Below are 17,861 nucleotides of genomic sequence, written 5' to 3' on the forward strand. Positions count from 1 at the left end.
TAAAATTTACATGAAACCACAAGAGACCCAGAATAGCTCAGGCAATCCTAAGCAAAAAGAACAAAATCTGACTTCAAATTATACTACAGACCTTCTAAAACAGCCTACCAAAACAAAAACAAATTATAGTACAGAGCTGTAGGAAACAAAACAGCAGGGTACTGGCATAAAAATACACACATAGACAATGTGAAAATTTACATGAAACCACAAGAGGCCAAGAATAGCTCAGGACCCTAAGCAAAAAGAACAAAACCTGACTTTAAATTATACTACAGATCTTCTAAAACACCCCACCAAAACAAAAACAAATTATAATACAGAGCTATAGTAACCAAAACAAGAGGTACTGTCATAAAAATAGACACATAGACAAATGGAATAGAAAACTCAGAAATAAATCCATCCATCTACAGTGAAGTCATTTTTGACAAAGGTGCCAAGAGCATACATTGGGTAAAGAACAGTATGTCTAATAAATGGTACTGGGAAAATTGGACGTGCATATGCAGAAGAACGAAACTAGACCCCTATCTCTCACCATATACAAAATTCAAGTCAAAATAAAGACAAATATAAAACCTCAAATTATGAAACTGCCAAAAGAAAACATTGGGGAAACTTCAGAGTTAGTTCAGGCAAAAATTTCTTAAGTAGTACCCCACAAACACAGGCAACCAAAGCAAAAATGAACAAATGAGATCACATCAAATTATAAACCTTTGGCACAGCAAAGGAAGTAATCAACAAATGAAGAGACAACCCACAGAATGAGATAAGATCTTTACAAACTAACCATCTGACAAGGGATTAATAACCAGAATATATAAAAAGCTCAAACAATTATATAGGAAAAAATATAATAATTTGATTTTAAAATGGACAAAAGGTCTAATTAGACATTTCTCCAAAGAAGACATACACATGGCAAACAAGTATATGAAAAGGTGCTCAACATCACTGATTATCAGAGAAATGCAAATTAAAACTACAATGAGATATCTCACTCCAGTTAAAATGACTTTGAAGCAAAAGACAGACAATAATAAATGCTGGATGGATGTGGAGAAAAGAGAACCCTTGGACTCTACTGGTGGGAATGCAAATTAGTGTAGCCACTATGAAGAACGGTATGGAGGTTCCTCAAAAAAACTACAAATAGAACTACCATATGATCCAGCAATCCCCCTGCTAGGTAAAAATACCCAAGAGAAAGGAAATAATTATATTCAAGAGATACCTGCATGGCTATGTTTACTGCAACACTATTCACAATAGCCAACATTTGGAAGCCACCTAAGTGTCTATCAACAGGGGAATGGATAAAGACAATGTGGTACAAATACACAATGGAGTACTATTCAGCAATAAAAATGAATGAGGTCCTGTCATCTGCAACAACATGGATGGAACTGGAAGATGTTAAGTGAAACAAGCCAGGCAGAGAAAGACAAACTTCTCACATTCTCACTCATTTGTGGGAGCTAAAAATCTAAACAATTTAACTCATGGAGATAGAGAGTAGAATGATGATTACCAGAAACTGGAAAGAGTAGTGTGTTGGTGGGGAAGGCCACGGAATTGGGATGCTTAATGGGTGCAAATATATAGTTAGACAGGATGAATAAGATCTAGTATTTTATAACACAACAGGATGATTACAGTCAACAATAATTTATAATTTATTGCACATTTAAAAATAACTAAGAGTAGGCTGGGCGCGGTGGCTCAAGCCTGTAATCCCAGCACTTTGGGAGGCCGAGGTGGGTGGATCACGAGGTCAAGAGATCGAGACCATCCTGGTCAACATGGTGAAACCCCGTCTCTACTAAAAATACAAAAAATTAGCTGGGCATGGTGGCACGTGCCTGTAATCCCAGCTACTCAGGAGGCTGAGGCAGGAGAATTGCCTGAACCCAGGAGGCGGAGGTTGCGGTGAGCCGAGATCGCGCCATTGCACTCCAGCCTGGGTAACAAGAGCGAAACTCCGTCTCCAAAAAAAAAAAAAATAACTAAGAGTATAACTGGAATATTTGTAACATAAAGAAATGACAAATGCTTGAGGTGATGGAAACCTCACTTATCTTGATGTGATTATTGCACACTGTATGCCCATATCAAAATACCTCATGTACCCCATAAATATATCCACCTACTATTAATATATACCCATAGAAATTTTTTAAAATTCAGTGAGATAGAAAACCAAAAGGCAACAAAAAAGTCAATGAAAATAAAAACTGATTATTTGAAAAACATCATTAAAATCGGTAACCCTCTAGTCAGGCTAATTAAGAAAAAGAGAAAATAAAAACTACCAATATCAGGAATGCAAGAAGTAACACCACTACAGATTCTACAGATATCATAACATAGGAATATCATAAATGACTTTATGCAATAAGCGCACCAACTTCTTGAAAGATACAAATGAGCTCTCTCCAGAAGGAAAAGATAATCTGGATAGCCTAATATCTATTAAATAAATAATCTGTTCAGCAAAAAAATAACTAAATAAATAAATTCAAGGCCCAGACAGCTTTACTGGGGAAATCTACCAAACGATTAAGGAATAGTGTTAGTTCTATACAAACTCCTCAGGAAACTACAGTAAAGGGAAAAAAAAACACTGGGGAGAAGGGCGAAGAGGAGAATACTGTTTAATTTATGAGCCTAAAATTATTCTGATATCAAACCAGACAAAAATATCACAAGTAATGAAACCTACAGCTCAATACCCTTCACAAAAACATGTAACATTATAGCAAGTCAAATTGAAAAAAATATAGAAAAAAGGATATATCATGACCAAGTGTAGTTTCTCCCAGGAATGCAAAGTTTAATGTGTGAAAATCAATGTAGTTCAATATATTAAATAATTTTAAAACTATATGATCATCTCAAAGGATGCAGAAAAGCATTTGATAAACTTCAACATCCATTTCTGATGAACATTTTCAGCAAACTAGCCACAAAGGAAATTTCCTCAACTTGATAAAAGGTATCTATAACACTCTTACATAAAAAATAAAACCTGAACCTTTTCGCCCTTAGCGTCAGGAACAAGCCAAGAAAGTCTACTTTCACGACTTCTATTTTACTGAAGATTCTAGGCAGTGCAATAAAATAAGAAAAGGAAATAAATGGTATTCAAGTTGGAAAAAAAGTAAAAATTGCCTTTAATTGAGGATAATAATTGTCTAGGTAGGAGATCTAATAGAATCCATGAATAAAAAGCTACAAAAACAAATAAGTGAGGTTAGGTTGCAAGACATAAGTATGCAGAAACCTACAGTATTTCTATGTAGCAGGAATAATCAGAAATTAAAATTTTAAAAATACCTTTTACAATAGCAATAAAAAACAAAACATGGTGGAAAATCTAACAAAAAGTAAGTAAGGCCCATACATTGAAAACTATAAAACACTGCCAAGCAAAATTAAATAAGATCTAAAAAATTGGGAGAGGGATATTTTGTGCAGATTGTAAGACTCTATATTAATAAAGATGTCGATTCTCTCTCAAATGAATCTACAGACTCAAAGTATTCCCCACTGAAATCTGAGAAGATTATTTGTAGAAACTGACACACTGATTCTAAAATTCATATGAAAATTCAGGAGACCTGGAATAGGTCTCCTGAACAACTTTGAAAAAAAATAACGAAAGTTGGAAGGCTTACACTGCCTTGCTTCCAGACTTACTAAAAAGCTACAGTAATAAAGACTACTAAATTGGCATAAAGGCAGACAAACAGCTCAACTGAACATAATAAGTTCCAGAAGTGCTCCCTCCTGGACATATATGGTCAATTAATTGTTTTACAAAGGTGCAAAGAAGAAAGACTAATCTTTTCAAGAAATGGTTCTCAGACTGGGCACAGTGGCTCACACCTGTAATCCCAGCTTTACTAAAGCTATCTGCCAAGGCAGGCAGATCACCTGAGGACGGGAGTTCAAGACTAGCCTGGCCAACATGGTAAAAACCCATTTCTACTAAAAATACAAAAATTAGCCAGGCATGGTGGGATGCCTATAATCCCATCTACTCAGGAGACTGAGACATAAGAATCACTTGAACTAGGGAGGTGGAGTTTGCAGTGAGCCAAGATCACATCACTGCACTCCAGCCTGGGTGATAGAGCAAGAATGTCTTAAAAAAAAAAAAAAAAGGTTCTCAAAGGATCAATTACCCATATGCAAAAAAAACTAACTTTGATCCATACCTTGTATCACACAAAAAATATAACTCAAAATGGATCATGGACTTCAATATAAAATATTAACACGGTAAAACTTTTAGGAAACAGCACCGGAGAAAATCTTCAGGATCTAGGGTTAGGCGAATTGTACTTAGACTTTCTAAAAACACAGTCCATAAAAAATATTAATAAATTGAACCTCTTCAAAATTAACTTTTCTTCTATGAAAGAACAATGAGAAGAGGATGTAAAGACAAGCTACAAAGTAGCTTATTCTAGATACTGACAAAGGACTAGCAGCTAGAATATATAAAGCCCTTTCAAAACTCAACAGTAAAAAAAATTTATTTAGAAAATAAAACATGAACATACATTTCACTGAAGAGGATATACAGATGGAAAATTAGCACATGAAAAGATGTTCAACACCATAAATCCCTAGGCGAGTGCAAATCAAAACCAGTATCACTATTACAACACATCTAACAGAATGACTAAAATAAAAAACAGTCACAACACCAAATGCTGGCAAAGATATAGAGAAACTAAATTGCTCACACATCATTAGTAGATATGTAAAATGGTACAACCACTTTGGAACTGGCACATTTTTTGTATGGATCTAGCATGTAATTGACATACAACCCAGCAAACTGCACTATTGGACACTTAGAGAAATGAAAAATAACATCCACACAAAAATCTATACGAAAATGTTAACAGCAGCTTTATTTTATTTTTGAAACAGTCTTGTTCTGTCGTGCCAGGCTGGAGTGCAGTGGCGCGATCTCTGCTCACTGCAACCTCCGCCTCCCGGGTTCAAGCAATTCTCCTGCCTCAGCCTAGCGAGTGGCTGGGACTACAGATGCGCACCACCACACCCAGCTAATTTTTTATATTTTAGTAGAGACGGGGTTTCACTATGTTGGCCAGGATGTTCTTGATCTCTTGACCTCGTGATCCGCCCACCGCGGCCTCCCAAAGTGCTGGGATTACAGGCGTGAGCCACAGCACCCGGCCACTTTATTTTTAATACTAAAAAACTATAAACAGTCCAGAAGTCCTTCAACAGGTGAATAGTTAAACAATCTTACAATAAAATCTTAATAACCTAAAATCCTACTAAATAGATTTCCCTTGGTTAACTAGAATTGTTTATTAAGAAACTGCTATTACCTGAAAAGAATACATGGTAAAGAAATTCATCACAAATTTAAGATGATGATTACTTCATGAAAATGATAATCTTTATTTTTTAAAATTTAAAAATTAAAACAGCACTGTCCCACTGTATGTTCCCTGATGCTGGAAACATCCTATAATCTGCATTATCCAACACATTAGCCCCTAGCCACAGTGGCTATTAAGCCTAGAAATATGGGACTAAGGAAGGGAATGTTTAAATTCGGTTCAACAGCCTTATGGCTAGTGACTTTCACATGGGACAGGATAAATCTAGAACTTAAGAAAAACTTTAAAGAGAGGCAGCCACAATGTAAAAATCGTCATCAGTGTATTAAGTCAATACTTCTCAATCAGGACACAACTGGCATTTTGGGCAGAATAATTCATTGCCCAAAACTGTCCCAAAGAGAGGATTGCTTTCAAATGACAAGGGTATTTTTCCCCAAGTTTAGTTTTATGACTACTTTTGAAATTACCACTTTAGAAATTACCACAGCTATTCAATTCATAGCAATAATGCATTTTCACCAGCAGAGGGCAGATATATGTTTTAAAACCACCACTTGGCACAGCATATTCAAATATTTATTTAAGAAGCCCAACCGTACTGAATCAAAAGATGCTACTATATTCATTTACACAAAAAGAATTGTACTTCTGTAAGGTAAGAAAGCAAATGTGCTAAAAAAGAAATGTATATTTTTCAAAAATACACTGACAAGTCTCCCAGAAACCAATTTTTGTCAACTGTAACAGTTTATTCAAGAGTTAACTATAATCCCTCAAATAAAATAACCCTGATAAAGTTCCATTAAGCCTTATTTCAAGGGCCATTTACACACATATTAACAATATTCCCTCTGCTGCAAAATAAATTCCTAACAATTTTCTTCACAGAGCACATAAGCTGTCAGAATTCCAAGAGAACACAAGTATTCGTTTCAAAAGTAAACTAAACACAGAAAACAAAACAAGCAATGAAATTTGGCAAAGGTGTTAGAAATGGCAAAGGACTGCCTAAGAAGAGCATAAGAAATGGTGTCAAAATACTAAAGATTCACTTTCTTAAATCTTACTGCACTGCACAGCAGGTGAAAAACAGGCTCTAAAGCAATTTGGGTTCAGCTTCGCAACAAAAATTTTTCATAAGAGCTTAGAAAATAGTTTTAATGTCTACCAAAAAATACAAAAATCAAATGGCCTTTTCTAGTTCCTTTGACTCTCCATATTGCATTTAATTTTCCTGACTATATCCCCTTCTTAAAATCCTGGCAGGGTGCAATGGCTCACACCTGTTATCCCAGCACTTTGGGAGGCTAAAGTGGTTGGATCACCTGAGGTCAGGAGTTCAAGACCAGCCTGGCCAACATGGTGAAACCCCGACTCTACTAAAAATACAGAAATTAGCTGGGCGTGGTGGCACATGCCTATAATCCCAGCTACTCGGGAGGCTGAGGAAGGAGAATCGCTTGAACCAGGGAGGTGAAGGTTGCAGTGAGCCGAGATCACGCCACTGCACTCCAGTATGTGTAACGGAAGCAAGACTCCATCTCAAAAAAAAAAAGTATAAACTACTTACTTTTCCTGAGACTTCCATATTTTTGTACTGGTCTAGTCTCAGAATCTGTTCAATTACATTTTTTATTAAACAAAATATAATTCACACATGCTTCCTGCAAAGTAATAAAATGAATGAGTGCTCAAGAAAAACTAAGACCTGGCATAATTACCAAACACCTACTCATTTATCAAACCTTTACTTTGTGCCAGACATGACTTCACAAGCTGAGTTAATCCTCACAACCCTGTGACACAGGTATTACCATTCTACATGTAATGACACTGGGGCTCATAAAGTTTAAATACCACACCCACACCACAAAGAAGGAAGAAGGGAGTGAAAGGAAAGAAAGAAATCAGAGACAGCAGTGGGAGAGCTGAGCCTTCAAAACAGAGCAGTGAGTTTTCAAAGCCCATGTTTTTCCCTATCAAACAAGACTGGTTCTCAAAGATAAGAGCAGAGCAGTGACTCTACCAACCTACAGACAACTGGAGAAAGAATACTACAGAGGAAATATTACCATATAACTACTGTTTTTTTACTTTAGTAAATTTGGGAAGAAGGAATAAAGTGTAAAGAAGTTCAAAATGTCATAAGGACACTGAAAAACTTAGAAAGTTCTTTAAGGAGCTAATAAAATCTACAAAAACAGCAATCAGTCTGCTAACATTTTTTAAATGTTAGTTTACTTTGGCAAAGAAGTTGAACTTTGGTGATCATTTAAGGATTTGGTGGTCATTAGAATATTATTTTTTAAAAAAAGGAAAAATAAAAATGAAACTTAATTTTTAAGAATCCATACTCCTTGTTTCACCTGATGGTCCTTAAGTTTACCCCCTTGTCAAATCTATAATTTCTTTCTTTGCCCAGGTGACTTAGAATCCTTTAAAAATTCAGCTTAAATTTTCAAAATTCTGATCAAGTACAGTAAAGCCCTCTGTATTTTGTTTACCCTTTCACTAATGCTCTAGTGCTTTCCATCTATAAAATATCTCTCAAACACAAAAATATTTACAAATCCTCTTTTATTTTCCACACTATTTACAGATCTTTATCAAGAGATAATCATTTGTTCCTAGTTAACATTGCAGATGGCAACAAATATCTTCCCAAATTTTGAAAACATGTTTATACTACTGCCAAATTTATGTTTGAATAAACTGGCTAAATAAATAATAGATAATCCTTGCTTACTCTGATAACTATCTTCTTAATATGCTGCCATTACATAGATAACGGTTTGGTTAAGCATAAAAATCCACAATTTACCTCCCGTCTCACTGTGCAGAATGACTTAAAGAGAATGAAAATATTAAAAAGCTGGGTGCTGCCTTTTGTAATGTATTAACTTTACGAAAGGTAACACATTAATATGTGACCTGACAAAGTAACAGACAGATTTCCAGAAGACTTCGGTTCACTCCCATGTTCGCTCATTGTACCATTGCTTTGAAAAAGTCATTTAGCTCTTTTATCTCTCTAATATAAGGAGACTGGAACAGATATCATACAGGTCTCTTTTATCTCTAAACTTTTAACAATTTCATAATTACCAATAGACAGACAGACAGATCAGAAACTGAAGATATTTTTCCAAAATGCTCAACCCACTTTTTCACAGTCTCATAGACGGAGTACAGCGATGATGGTGCTGTCTACCAGGATGCCCAGAGGAATGAATGCTGTCTGAAATTTTGTGTTCTCTTGGCCCAATGACTGATTAAGAGAGAAAGGTGAAAAGGATTGCCAATCCCACCCTCCCAAAATGTAGGGACAAATCCTGACAGAATAGAAATTGCCAACAAGCACATTTAAAATGTTCATCAGTCAGGCGTGGTGGCTCACACCTGTAATCCCACCACTTTGGGAGGCCAAGGCGGGTGGATCACGAGGTCAGGAGGTCAAGACCAGCCTGGCCAAGACAGTGAAACCCAGCCTCTACTAAAAATACAAAAAGAATTAGCTGGGTATGATGGCAATCGCCTATAATCCCAGCTACTCAGGAGGCTGAGGCAGAGAATTGCTTGAATCTGGGAGGCAGAGGTTGCAGTGAGCTAAGATTGTCCCACTGCATTCCAGCCTGGGCGACAGAGCGAGATTCTATATAAAAGAAAAAAAAATTCAATCTTAACAGTATCAAGAAAATGCAAAGTAGTATGATACCATATTCACCAACTGTATTAAGAAAGCCTTTTAAAATATGAATACCCAGTAACAGACTAGGTAGAATAAAGTCAGCCATTCTTTTTTTGTTGTTGTTTTTTAGACAGTCTTGCTCTGTCTCCAAGGCTGGGGTGCAGTGGCATGATCTCCAGTCACTACGACCTCTGCCTCCCAGGTTCAAGTGATTCTCCTGCCTCAGCCTCCCAAGTAGCTAGGATTACAGGCAGGTGTCACCACGCCCAGCTAATTTTTGTATTTTTAGAAGAGATGGGGTTTCACCATGTTGGCCAGGCTGGTTATGAACTCCTGCCCTAAAGTGATCTGCCAGCCTTGGCCTTCCAAAGTGCTAGGACAGAGGCATTAGCCACAGTGCCTGCCTAGCCATTCTTTATATAGTAGTAGTGGGAAGGTAAACTGGTCCCAACACTTCTGGCAATACAGATCAAACAGGTTTTAATCTGATATACTCTTTAACATAGACCTTAGATTTTATTCTGAAGAAAAAAGTGTGCACACAAAGCTTTGCAGCAGCAGTATATGCAAACACAAAAGTTAGAAAACATACTAATCAGTGGACAGGGATTATTTTTACAAACTTTTACATTATTTTAATACACGATTAGCCAATATTCTGTGCACAGGGCCGGGCACAGTGGCTTATGCCTGTAATCCCAGCACTTTGGGAAGCCAAGGCAGGCAGATCACTTGAGGTCAGGAGTTTGAAACCAGCCTGGCCAATACAGTGAAACCAAGTCTCTACTAAAAATTATCTGGGTGTGGCAGCAGGTGACTGTAATCCCAGCTACTTGGAGACTGAGGCAGGAGAATCAATTGAACCCAGGAGGCAGAGGTTGCAGTGAGATGAGATGGCACCACTGCACTCTGGGAGACAGAGGGAGACTCCATCTCAAAATTATAAAAAAGAAAATTCTGTGCAAAGAATAACCCTAAATCCCCTACAATGTCCCACTATCCTTATTCTTGGCAAATGACTTCATCAACTAATTGTCCCCTCACATTTCAGAACCATCTTACTCTCTCGCAAACTGATCCATATTCTTCCTGAAATTTTTTCTCCTGTCAAAAGCTAACCACTTCATTTGTGTTTTAAATTTTCTCTAAACCTTGCATTGATATATTACCTAGATATGCCACACTTGCTTCTTAGAGAATTTGCCTGCTTTTAGTCATGAAAAAGGAACCCCTATCTGCTATTCCTGCAGCACTACTGGCACCTAATAGAAAATCCTGCACTTAGAGGTGCCAAAAAACCTGATGTTCTAAAGATTCCATAAGCAACTTTAGGGCTATGTATGAATAACACAACTCCTCAAAAAAAAAAAAAATTAAACCTCTGTTTTCCATGTTTTCAAAGTACTCAATATTCTAATTGATTTGGCACGTGCACGCAAGCGCGCACACACACACGCACACATACACACACACACACAAACACACAAAACACACCCACACATGGTACCAAAGATTTTTCATTCTTTAAACCAGCATCAAGAAGTGTATCACTTCCGCAAAATCTTTACTCAGACCATTGTATCTTCAAGGAAGACAAAAATAACTTTAGGAGTGTATATGTTACAAAAGTTCAAATAAAAGAATTGAAAACCTGCTACATAATCTACAGTAACTATTAACATCAGCCAAAGAAGTACACAACATATTTGTATGGAGTCTTTTTCTAAGACAGGGTCTCACTCTGTCACCCAGGTTGGAGTGCAGTGGCACAATCACGGCTCACTGCAGCTCTGACCTTCTCAGGAGATCCTCCTACCTTAGCCTCCCAAGCAGCTGGGACCACAGGCACATGTCACCATGCCCAGCTTTTTGTTTTAACTTTTTGTAGAAACACAGTTTCGACATTTTGCCAAGGCTGGTCTTGAACTTCTGGGCTCAAATGGTCCACCTGCCTTGGCGTCCCAAAGTGCTGGGATTATAAATGTGAGCCACCATTCCTAGCCTACGCATTCTATTTTTTTTTTAAATAAGCTCCCACATCCTGATCCTTAGCAACCACTGGCCTATTTTCTATCCCTGTAAGTTTTATCCTTTTACTTAATAGAAATCTATGTAATTGTAGCCAAACGAGGTAGCTCATGCCTGTAATCCCAGCACTGTGGGAGGCCCAGGTGGGCAGATCACCTGAGGTCAGGGAGATCAAGATCAACCTGGCCAACATGGCAAAACCCCAACTCTACTAAAAATACAAAAATTAGCTGGGCGTGGAGGTGCACACCTGTAATCCCAGCTACTTGGGGGGCTAAGGTGGGAGAATCACTTGAACTCAGGAGGCTGCAGACAGCTGAGATCCCACCACTGCACTCCAGCCTGGGAGACAGAGTGAGACTCCATCTCAAAAAAAGAGAAAGGAATCCATGTAATTGTAATCTGTATTATGTAGTAGTTTGTGTATGGATTCTTTTTGCTAAACATAATGCTTTTATGACTCATCCACTACTTCATTGCTTTGTATTGCAAAACATTATTCCATTGTATGGATGCACCATTTTCTTTATCCATTCATCAAATGATAGACATTTGAATTGTTTCCAGTGTTTGGCTATTATGGATAAAGCTGCTAAGAACATTCAAGTACTTGTTTTACTTTGTCTATTAAGTTGCAGTATTTCTTTAGATATTCTGAAAAAAGCTCCTAACCAGATATATTTTTCCCAGTCTATGACTTTTAAGTGCCACTTGAAAAGCAAAGGTTTTTAATTTTGATGAATTTTGTTTTCTCAATTTTAACTTTATGGAATGTAATTCTGTGTCCCAACCAAAGATCCTTTGCTTAATTCAAGGTCCCAGAGATTTTCTCCCATGTTTTCTTCTAGCAGTTTTATAGTTTTAGCTCTTAAATTTAGTATTACAATCCATCTCAAATTAGTTTTTGTGAATGATGTGAGGTAAGGTTCAAGGCATTATACATTCTGTTGTCGTTGTTGAAAAGACTATCCTTTTTCTCCACTGAGTTATCTTGGCACTTCTGTTAAAAATTGGCCATAGTATGAGTCTATTTCTGGATTATGTATTATGTTCCACAGATCTATGGCTGTCCTTACACCAACACCACATTGTCTTGATAACTGTAGCTTTATAATAACTGTTAAAGCCAGGCTGTGTAAGATCTCAAACATTCCTCTTCTTTTTCAATGTTTTGATTTTGGAAGGTCCCTTGCATTTCATTAAAAATTTTAGAATCAGCTTGTCAGTTGCAACAAAAAAAAGCCTTGTGTGATTCTGACTGGAATAATATTGAACCTAGACACAAATTTGGAAAGAAGTGACATCTTAAAAATATTGAGTTTTCTAATCCATGAACATGGTATCTCTCTGACACCTCTCTCCACTTTTTTAGGCACAGTATTCATTAATTTCTCTCAGCAATCTTCTGTAATTTTCAGTATACAGGTCTTGCACATGTTTTGCTAAATTTATTCCACAGTTTTTATATTGTTATGCTATCGTAAATAGTAATTTTTACTTCAACTTCCAATTATTTGCTGCTAGTATAGAGTTACTTTTTCTATAGTCACTTTATTTTTGTAAATTTAATAAATTCAATTATTCACTCTAATAGCTTTTGTATAAATTTCTTAGGATTTCCTACATAAATGATCACATTGCAAAGAGATCATTAAATGACTCTTGCATGCATGTATGTATTTTTAAATAGGTCCTGTGAGAATGGCTAATTTAAGTAGTACTTCATCACCCTATGCCATCTTAAACACATCCAAGTGAGTAACACTTACAAAAATCTAGATTCCATATATAATTTTTATCATGAATCCACTTTGGTAGGCAGAATAATGGCGCCCAAAGATGTCCTGTTCTATCCTTGGAACCTCTGGGAATAACTTAAGGACATTGAGATGGCAGTGTTGCCCTGGATTACTCAGATAAACCCAATGTAATCAATCACAAGGTTCATAGAAGTGCCAGAGAAGATGTAATAATGGAAGCAGGGGGTGAGGAAGAGCAGAATCAAAGATGACACACTGCTAGTTTCAAAGACAGAGAAAAAAGCCATGAGCCAAGGAATGCAGGTGGCCTCTACAAGCTGAAAAAGAAAACAGATTCTCCCCTAGGACCTCCAGAAGGAACGAAGGCCTGCTAACACCTTGCCTTTAGCTCAATAAGACTCCTTTTGGAATGTGACCTGCAAACCTGCTAAAATGATAAATTTGTATTGTTTTAAGCCATTAAGTTTGTAGAAATTTTTAATAGCAGCAATAGGAAATGAACATACTGGTGATGATCATTTCACTTAAATATTCTTCTGTTAATTTTTTGTCACTGAACACCATCATCACCCTACACCAAAAGCAACTTCCAAGAGTGGAAATGCTTGAAAGAAAATAGCACCTAGACTAAACCATAATTTTTATAATTTTTCCTATACTGGAAGATAAAGCTATCCAAAATATTATTTTTCACAGAATTCCCTTTATTTTCTTTAGTTTAGGCTTGAGCCGATCACTGCTCAATGAAAGACACTCTTTTACAAAAGATCAATGACAGACATCTGAAGGTCTATCATCAATCACTTGGATCTCTGGTGAAATGGGGACCAAAAATTGCTGGGGTACAGGGGCCACAGAGAATGAAAGATTATTAGAATTACGTATAATTCTCTTCCCTTTGGACCCTCAAGGTCCTCACATTTATCCCTCAAAATGTATGTGAACATATAATTAGCATGTTTCCAATAGAAAGTCAAATAATTTTAAAAATGACTTCTATATGGTACTCCAACTAAATGCCACTCGAAGTTAAACAGGGTGCTACCTAACATCTGAAGTAGAAAATACTGACATTAGGCTGGGCACAGTGGCTCACGCCTGTAATCCCAGCACTTTGGGAGGCCAAGGCGGGAGGATCACGAGGTCAGGAGTTTAAGACAAGCCTGGCCCATAGTGAAACCCCGTCTGTACTAAAAATACCAAAATTAGCCAGGCATGGTGGCATGTGCCTGTAGTCCCAGCTACTTGGGAAGCTGAGGCAGGAATCACTTGAACCCAGGACGCAGAGGTTGCAGTAAACTGAGATTGTGCTACTGCACTCCAGCCTGGGCAACAGAGCGAGGTTCTGTCTCAAAAAAAAGAAAAAAAAAAGATAATACATTAATAGTAAGAAAGCATTACAGTGAAAAAGTTTCAAACAAAAGGACTCCTCAACCTGTGGGGAAGAGTCCTATGAGTTGTGTGATATAGCCTGAGATAATTAAAGATAATACCAGGTAAATTTGCTTAGCAAGACCTAAATCATCAGTGAAAAGCTTTAAATAAAAACGATGAAAGTTTGATGACAATTCAAATGTCAATAGGACCCAAAAAGTAAACTCTCAATAATAGAATTTTTTAATAATAATAGTAAATACTGACATAGAAGTGACAAGGTATGGGATTCAAGAAAGAACACAGACCACAACGAGGTTGAAATAAATCTTTGCAATAAGGATTAAAGAGAACAAGGACAACTGGTCACTAAGCAAGTCATAGGGAAAGCTCAGACTGAAACCTAGCTTTGCTCAACCAGGCAATGTTCTTTCAGTTCTATAATGCTGTATCTATGGTTTAAAAAGCCCAGGTAGACAAAGATGACCGGTACCTTGACCTAAGGATATAACTGCAAAAACAGAAAAATATATAGATAGAAATATAAATATGTATGTGTGTGTGTATATACACATATATGGAAGACAAAACAAAAAATAAAGAAACAGAAACACTAAAGCACTTCTCTGTGGACTCAGTAAAGTTTAGCAGTTGCTCATACCTCTAATACCAGCACTTTGGGAGCCCCAGGAGGGAGGATTGCTTGAGGCCATGAGTTTGAAAGCCGGGACAACATAGCAAGACCCCTCCCCCAAACACCCAACAAAAAAGTTTTTTTTTTAATTAGCCAGACATGGTGACAAGCTTATGTATGGGAGGCTGTGGCAGGCAGGTCACTTAAGCCCAGGAGTTACAGGCTGCAATGAGCTATGATCATACCTCTGCATCCCAGCATGGGCAACAGCATAAGACCCTGTCTCTATAAAAAGGAAAAAATAAATAAATAAAATAAAGTTTAGTGATAAGACAAAAATTCCAATTTGTTATGGTATTTTGAAGTTATGGTGGTTCTGCTATTAATGCAAGGAGGGAAACTAAAATGAAGATTGCCCACATTTGAACACATTTGGCAATAATCTGAGAAAAATCTTAAGTTAGCTGAAGGTGATAGTCTTCCCAAGAGCAACTTCTTTCATCACAAAATGTCTACAATAAAAACTGGTGTTTTATGTATCATACCATCAAACATAGTTCAAAGCACAGACTTGGACTAGATCTTCTGGGCTCAACTCGACTGAACAGTTCAGATTCCCACCCCTATGTCATCTCAATAAAATCACAATTTCCCCAGTGTTTATAAAATCACAATAAAACCACAATTTCCCCAGTGTTTATAAAGGCCTCTAATGCTCATCCTTTCTCCTCCGGATTGTACCCTTACTAGCACGCTAGGTTCTAGAGCCAGCAGACATATACTGAGGCTCCAACATGTCCTGTGTAACATACTGGAAGAAAGTATACATTACCAATTATGTTTGGAGGCCCCCAAGACCACCCTCAGGTTCAGTAATTTGCTAAGAAGATTCAAAAGATTCACTATACAGTTGTACTCATGGTTATGATTTCTTATAGCAAAAAGATACTAAGTATAATCAGCAAAGGGGAAAGGCACAAAAAGTCCAGGGAAAATCAGGAACAAGCATCCAGGTGCTCCCTTCCAGCGGAAGTTGCACTGAACACACTTAATTCTCCCAGCAGTGAGCTGTGACAACACATGTGAAATGATGCCAACTAAGGAAGCTCATTAGAGACTGAGTGCCAAAGGTTGTTAGGAAGACTGATCATGTAGGTACCCCTGCCTGGCACATATGCCAATTCCAGACTCCCAGAAGAAACGCAGATACTCAACATAAACCACATTCATTATACAACGAAGGCACAATGACAGACTCTTATCACTTAGGGTAGTGGGACCAATCCCAAGCTCGCACTCAGATGTCAGTCAAGGGCTATGAGGCCTGCTTTGGTAACTCTTTTCTTCACACCAATGACTAATAGATCCTTTTGAGCATGAACCTTATCTGCCTATTCCCTGCTAATCCCCAGCTCCTTAAAAACACCAGTCATCCCCCTAAGTTTTGTTTTGTATTGTTTTTTGTTTGTTTGTTTTTTGCTTTGAGATGGAGTCTCACTCTGTTGCCCAGGCTGGAGTGCAATGGCACGATCTTGGCTCACTGCAACCTCCACCTCCTGGGTTCAAATGATTCTCCAGTCTAAGCCTCCTGAGTAGCTGGGATTACAGGCATGCACTATCACACCTGACTAATTTTTGTATTTTTAGTAGAGATGGGGTTTCACCATGTTGGGCAAGCTGGTCTCAAACTCCTGACCTCAAGTGATCCACCCACCTTTGCCCCCCAACATGTTGGGATTACAGGTGTGAGCTACTGCTCCAAGCCTCCCAAAAATTTTTTAATGAAAAAATTCCTGGCTCTACCACTTTATGCTCTGTGTACCTGGATAATATTACTACCTACCTCAAAGGTTGTTTTGAGGATTAAATGAGTTAATATATGTAAAGTGTGAAGTACATCATCTCTGGTTAAAAAAAAAACTATATAATTTGTGACTATATACGTAATGCTATTATTTGCTTTTTTTTTTTTTTTTTAACATTTTCCAGGTCACAATGGAGCTATCCTATCTCTAAATTTCTAACGAATCTACCAATGTAAACATAAGATTAGAAGTTAACTGGCAATTGTTTCATATCTGCTGAGATCTAACCAGCTTATAGACAACCATACCCAAAACTTTTGCTTTTGTTGTTGTTTTTTTGAGATGGAGTCTCACTCTCTCGCCCAGGCCGAAGTGCAATGGCTCGATCTTGGCTCACTGCAACCTCTGTCTCCAGGTTCAAGCATTTCTCCTGCCTCAGCCTCCCAAGTAGCTGGGACTAAGACGTGTGTCACTGCTCCTAGCTAATTTTAGTATTTTTAGTACAGACAGGGTTTTGCAATGTTGGCCAGGCTGGTCTTGAACTCCTGGCCCCAGATGATCCACCCACCTCAGCCTCCCAAAATGATGGAATTATAGGCATGTGCCAGTTCAACCAGCCTCCAAAATTTTTTTAACAAACACAATAGTATCTAACATAGTACTTAATCTTTTTAGTGCCCAGAAAATATTGATTTGTCAACAAAATTAAATGTCTTTACAATGGTAAGAATGTAAGACAGTCAACCCTTCTGATAATAATTACAATAAAATGGCCTCCAAGTTTCTTTGATCTTCTTGCACCGAGAAAATTGAGAAATTGAACTAAAATGGCTTGAGTCTAATCTGTTAAAAGACTATTAGTAGAGGCATATGAAACAAGCAAAAGGTACTGGGCATGGCAGCTCACACCTGCAATCACAGCACTTTGGGAGGCTGAGGTGGGCAGATCACTTGAACCCAGGAGTTCAGGACTAGCCTGGGCCACATGACAAAACCTGGTCTCTACAAAAAATACAAAAATTAGCTGGGCATGGTGGCATACATCTGTAGTCCCAGCTACTTGAGAGGCAGAGGTGGGAGGATCACTTGAACCAGGGAGACGGAGGTTGCAGCATGCCGACATCACACCACTACACTCCAGCCAGGCGACAGTAAAACCCTGCCCCCTGCTCAAAA

General features: G+C 37.7%; 1 protein-coding gene and 1 pseudogene across 3 annotated transcripts in view; both read right to left on the reverse strand.

The window, feature by feature from the left end:
* Nucleotides 1-17,861, reverse strand: part of SMAP1 (small ArfGAP 1) — a 176,356-nt gene that overhangs the window by 151,884 nt on the left and 6,611 nt on the right. The window lies entirely within an intron of this gene.
* The window catches only part of LOC108318396, a 25,993-nt pseudogene that overhangs the window by 2,171 nt on the left and 5,961 nt on the right, over nt 1-17,861 (reverse strand).

Source organism: Cebus imitator, unplaced genomic scaffold (assembly GCF_001604975.1).
Source record: "Cebus imitator isolate Cc_AM_T3 unplaced genomic scaffold, Cebus_imitator-1.0 Scaffold218, whole genome shotgun sequence".
In the NCBI taxonomy this organism is placed as follows: Eukaryota; Metazoa; Chordata; class Mammalia; order Primates; family Cebidae; genus Cebus; species Cebus imitator.